Source organism: Gavialis gangeticus, unplaced genomic scaffold, assembly GCF_001723915.1.
Source record: "Gavialis gangeticus isolate Ggan-Ray unplaced genomic scaffold, GavGan_comp1, whole genome shotgun sequence".
NCBI lineage: Eukaryota > Metazoa > Chordata > Crocodylia > Gavialidae > Gavialis > Gavialis gangeticus.
Genome location: NW_017729009.1, coordinates 6,567,488 through 6,573,762, shown reverse-complemented (window position 1 = coordinate 6,573,762; position 6,275 = coordinate 6,567,488). Strand labels below are relative to the sequence as shown.

At 37.5% G+C, this 6,275-nt stretch overlaps 1 protein-coding gene across 4 annotated transcripts in view; it reads right to left on the bottom strand.

Annotated features, from left to right (window-relative positions):
* NCOA3 (nuclear receptor coactivator 3) overlaps positions 1–6,275 on the bottom strand; it is a 172,766-nt gene that overhangs the window by 76,861 nt on the left and 89,630 nt on the right. For all 4 annotated transcript variants that reach the window (XM_019509880.1, XM_019509882.1, XM_019509878.1 and 1 more), the window contains one exon: positions 4,046–4,099. The gene's annotated coding sequence lies outside the window, so the exon portion shown is untranslated. Of the gene's footprint in view, positions 1–4,045; positions 4,100–6,275 lie in introns of those variants that run through there.

The following is a 6,275-nucleotide window of genomic DNA, read 5'->3' as shown; positions in this document are numbered from 1 at the left end:
GGGGGGGGGGGGGGGGGGGGGGGGAGGCAGGAGGTCATAGCCCCTGGGTGCCAGCTGGGGTGCCTCCCATGTTATGTGTGTGGCACACTCTCTTGCCTGGCGGGTTGTGGCCATCTTTGGTCACTCAGGTCGGAAATTCCTGCTGCCGCCCCTCCCCTTGCGGCTGGTGTGCCACGCTGCGAATTCCCTCGTGGAAGTGCTGTGAGGCAGGAGGCGAGGCCCCGCAAAGGCTGATTTGCCACAAGCCCCACACCCTGCTCAGATCATCGCGGGGGGGGGGGGGGGGGGGGGGGAATGGAGAAGAGACTGCAAATGCAAACATTGGCCCCCAGGTGCCAGACTCACGGTACGCCACTGGCTCCAAGCACTGGCGTGTTCATACCCTGATAGAGACAAATGTGTTACTATCTACTCTGTGTACCTTGTTTTACAGAAACAATTTAATTACTACACACTAGCCCACTGGTTAAAATTTTCTGAATTCCTATTAGTTCCTCAGTCTGAAATTTCTTTTCTTAAAAAACATTTGTCTTAAATAAGATACTAAGCCAGGGTAAATATTCCAAGCTTAAGTACTTATCTATTAAAATTTGGAAGTGCCATTTCAACTTTATAAACCTCTCCTCTTTAAAGAGGTGGCAGGAATACAGGCCTTGTATGTACTTTATGTATACTATTTTAAAAAAATATCAAGTACAGTTCTTGGATGTCTCCCTATCTTAAAACGAGAAACAAAAACACAGCAAATAAGAGGACATTTTTTAAAGTTAATGAATCATTCTTGACATCCTGGCAGCAAATCACTAGTATGCACAGAGAGAAACACAATCAGACAGCTTTTAATCGGTTGATAAAGCGATGGGCATAGTTTTAATAATCCATTAATTACACACTTCAACTATGAACTAAAAATGCACACTTTGTTATGGCTGCAGAATCAAGTTGGTAATATAGACAGTAGAATAATGTGTCAATTTATCTGAATAATTTTTGCCATACTTTTCAAACACATTTACTGAATAATTAAAAATATACTCAGGCAGCTTTCTTCCTCTAGCTCCAGTAGAATAAATGTAAGTTATTTGTGACCTAAATTCCTTTTTGTGTAGACTATTCCAATTTGCTTGAGAAGAGAATCAAAGAAGCAATGGTCATTATAGCTGGAAGAGAGAAAAGAATTCAGAAGAGTATACACATCTGTGACATCTCAATATGAATGGAAACAATAGACCCCCTATAAAGCTATTATGAGGTTGGGGGTGGCAAGCCTTTTTTGTCTGCAATATGAAAGATGTGGATAATGGTCTAGAATGTGGTTAGAAGGCATGATGGAGTGGCATTACAAAACTGGTTTCATTTCTAACTGAATAGGATGGTGAATGCAGTAAAAAAAATGTTAGATGAGAGCCATGAGACATTAATAAAAACACAGGGAGAGTAACAGGCAAAGAGAAGGAGAGTGGGGAAAAAAGTAGTCTTTGCTGAAGGAAGAACCATCAGCTAGGTATGATGGACACATTTCTAACAAAAGCAGTTGAACAAAAGGGGATATTCATGGAAAGCATAAAGCCTACCATTTTATATACAACCTCAAAACACACCATTGTCTGGGCATCGTGGAAACCAGATAAAGACATTAAAAAAAAATGCTGAACATACATACAGCAGGAACTAAAGGTAGAACAGAAACTTCATTTCATTCTTGTTGGGTTTCCCAAATGCAGAAAACAGATTAAAATTTAGAAAACAGTTTTACTTAACTCTGCATTTGAAACAGTCATGTGGGATAGATACGTACAACCAACCAGAAAAGAACCCCATCTAAAATTGCTTACGCTAACATGATTTGAATGCATCTACATTAGCTGAATGGGAGGTTTCAAACGATATTAACTTAGGTGTTAAAAATGCTTGAACATCTAGAAAGACGTATATTAAATAACATTCCTACCTATCCTCATTTTTTGGATCAAGGTTTAATTTTTCAAGACTGTTCAGAATTTTGCCAAAGTACACATCCAAACTAAAAAACTAAGCTACAGGTGCAAGAAGTTTTGGGGGGTTTTTTAAAATCAAAAATTACATCTGCAACAGAAGCAGACTTACTGTGTTGCCTCACCAATAGTTTCACAATTTGTGGTTCAATTACACTGTAGCAAAGCTAAATATTTAAAACATGGAGTCACATTTATCAAAAAAAAGAAAAAAACAGCATCTTAATGGTGAAGGCATATCTATACCAATTCACAAAGCCATATAAGGTTACAAGTAGAACTATTCTGCCATAAAACTAATTTTGTTCAAAGAACAATATGAAGTTTGCATAGTATTAGGTTAACAGTAATAAGTGACAATTATGTGGAGTGATTACATTGTTCCTCACTGCTGACTACCAGATACTCAAATGTAATGGTGATAGGAGTCACATATTCAAAAATACATAGGAAAAGACAAGCAAAGGTGTTAGTACTCAGGGCAGCGAGGTGCTGATAATTTCAACCAGGAAAAGAGTCAACAAGGGCTAATTAAGAAATATACAAAGTTTGCAGAGTTCTGAGCCAATTCTGTGAAATACTGGATGTCTGACCTTGTCACTGAAAAAGCTTTGGAATAAAATCAGTTCCATTAAGCAATAAGGGGTCACATATATCCGTCTAACAGCTTTCCCAGCTCTACAATTGGTCCAATAAAAGATATTGCTAGACCAACCTTGTCTGTCAACTCACCAGGATTTTCAGGAAGACACCAGCAAATTTAGCTTTCTATTAGTTTACTATCTACAGTTTAAAATGTACGAGTTTTTTTCATCTGGAAAGGCTATAGTTGGATGACCTAATGACCCACATTTCAAATAAAATATCTTTTTCCCCTTAAAGGGCTCTGGCTATTTTTCTTCCTTCTCCATGTAAAAGCAACCCATATGCCTAATCTTTGCCTACTTATCCAAGGATCTCTTGACCATCTCCCACACACTAATCTTCCCTAGAAGAATAGTACTCCAAACTGTAAGACTGCAATGCTTCCTTCCCCAAAGAAAGTTCACAAAAAGTAGTGAATTTCAGTGCTACACCCCTCTGAGTAGTTTTCTTCCTCCTCACTACAAAAGAAGCAGGACAAAAGTGGTGAAGATGAGGGTACTAGAAGAGTAAAGGTTAGAGGGACCACCCTTCACAACCATCAGCTATACATGCCATTGTCTCTTTCTTGATAAGCCTAGAAGTATGGTTAAGAGCCTCTGAGTTTAATGTAAACTCAGAGTCATTCTTGGCTCCATCTGACAATGGGACAAAGGCCTTGCTCTTCTATTTCCGTCCATGAAGAATGGGAACTAATCCCACCAATAAAATTGAGTCATGCTTGTTGAGTAAATACTTCTGGGTATAGCCACTCATAACAACTATAGCAATGTCAAAGGATACCGATGTAAGCTGTTACGATGCAGATGTTGCATCTACATGGTTCTGTAGTGATAAATGTCTAGCAAAACTGCTCCAATTTTAATCTCGCTTCATTTGTGTTCAAAGTTAGGGTGATTTAACTCATTTATATTGCTATAGGATCATGCAGAATTAAGTGTTACAGCATAACAACATACGCTCCCTCCCCTTTAAAAATACCTAAATCATACATTTGTCCATACCTTCAAATAAGCAATTTATAAGTAGGTAATTACCATCAACATACACATCATGGGCAAAAGTGAAGTACTAAAACCTTGTAAGACAATCTACTGAAACATACAAGGGTAACTTGCCAAAATAAGCTCATGAGTAAAAAAAATCAACAATTGTAAATAAACTTTATTGTAGTTTTCTCACAACTACATAAGCCTCCCCGTACTGCATTGTTTAGAACTCCTTCTTAAAGAGGAAAATGAGTATGGAAAATAGAGAACATCCATCGTCACAGATCTAAATGTTTTTTAAGGAAGAATTCTGCTGACTCAGATTAAGAAGTAGCTCACAAACAATCATGATGTTGGCCAAGTGTTAGATTCTTACTGAGCTACTGTTTTAAAAATATAAAATTTAGAAAACACACTTACCACGGAAAACTCTTGCCCACCAAACGCATACACTTACATGAAGAATAGAACAACCTTAAAAAGAAAAGAAACAAGAAAAAGCATATAAGCTACTTTTTTCATCTTTAAGTATCATTTCTACTTTTATTTTTCTTTTCTGAAGCCGTGAAGCTGCTAACATTTAAAGATGTTTAAAAATTAAAAAGGAAACCAATAGAGACCAAGGTCAAGTCTACACTTAAATTCTCACTATTATAGTAATATTTGTTATGGGTGCCATTTTAAATATTTTTATAGTAGTAAAAACCTTAGTGTATGTTCAGCTTTACTGGCAAAAGGCAATCTTAAGTAAGTTTTATTTTGTTCCGATAACAGATAAAACTGTTTTCATTACAGCCGGTATAACTACTGATAAACATTTTCTGGTGTAGATTAAAAGCCTAAGAAAACACTATCAAGTAGGCCTTGTCAAATATTTCTGGGGTTACTCCTTGAAAAGCTTACTGGCTACCTCCTCCAACGTAAAACAGAGATAGGAAAGGAGAACACATCAGTGAAATTCTGAATGTTAGACCTCGTAGAAGGGAGTTATCCTTGGGACTACTCAGCAGATCTATTTTTCTTTATATCATCTCTTTCCTAATGTGTTTGATAAATTAAAAGCTCACACTTCTTTCCCTATTTTAAAAGGACAGATTTCTAATGACCTGGGGGACAGTCCCAGTCCCATCCATACTAACCTCTAATATCAGCACCTCCATTTCCTACTCCGAGTGCTCATAGTTCAGCCAATCAAAAGAATTTCAGTTTCAGTATTTCCCACAGCATTGCAAAGATCAGCAGCAAAACTTAGTTTTGTCAATTTGCCTAAGGCTACTTGGGAAGGTTATGTATGAGCAACAGCATAAGTGCAAGTGCCCTCCGCAGTTTTATGGAAAAAAACAAAAAAAAAACAAACCAAAAAACAAAACACACTCCTTGATATTCCAACAGAGAGGTTTTAGAAACTGCACTGTGCACCAAAAATGGCAAGGGCAGCCTCTGTGTGGGGCATGTGGCAGATCAGGAAGGAAATGGGCACCACAGTGGGCAGAAAGTTGAAAGAGCAGCAGAACAGGCAGGGAACAGAGCAGGGAGCGGAAAGCAGATCAGCAGGAGATCCGAGTGGCACTGGGGAAGGGTGCAAAGATAATTTGAGCCATACCTGACAAAAAAGTTGGTCCCCACTGTTCTAAAAGGCTCTTTTGCCACCCTAAGAGCTAACATATTTTTCAATGAAGGCTTAAAATATTAATTTCTGTAGAAGTTAAATTCACCTTCACCGGGAAGAAATTTCTAGTCACCACCAATAAAGGAATCTAGAAGTAATGCCAGCCTTGAGTGAAAGCCTTAGACTTAAATCTGTCTTGGAACATGTTCCAAACCAAGCTTAGTTCAGGTGAAAAGATATATTTAACTTTGAATGAATTCCAAAGGCTAGGGCTTGCCCTTGAGAATGTTTTGCCTCCAGCTACTACAATCTGAACTCTTCGGGCACACTGCTGTATTTCAGACGGGTTTTTTTAAAGAACGTCCATTAAAAGGAAAGTTGAGCACATCAGTAATATGGATCTACACAATTCAGATCTGCACAGCTGTACCCAAAACTTTGAATTCCACCAAAAGAGAATTTGGACCCAACACAGAGAACAGCATTCAAGTGTATTATTCACTCACTGGTTCACTCTTATCCGGAAAGTTAATGTTAACAAACATTATGAATTTGTTTGTGTTCCCACACCTGGGGTTAAAACACCCATCAGTGTAAAGATTAAAAATTGAGTCTGGCCTATTATCATATTAACTTTAAAGTTTCGTTTTAAACTTAAATATATATTTTTTAATGTTTTTCCTTTTTGAGTTATTGAAGTCCATTTTATTCATGTTTCCAAGATTGTGTGTGAAAGTTGAAGGGATGGGAAAAAAAATTAAAAATTAGAAATGAGATTTTATGCAACTTCATCATTTAAGTACGCTCCTGTTCTGCTGTTCCTTTGGAGATTTATACATTTTGAATTTCAGTCATTAAATGTAACTGAATCGGAAACATGGCTAACAAAAAAACCTGGATGGGCAAGCTTCATGAAGCAGCTTCCTAAAATGATTGATAGGGAAATTAGCCAGTGTAAAAGAGAAATCACCCGATTAGTCAGAGATTTTAGGTGTCTAGGTAGAAAAATATTTAGTGTTTATAAAAGAAAATCTCTTTGGT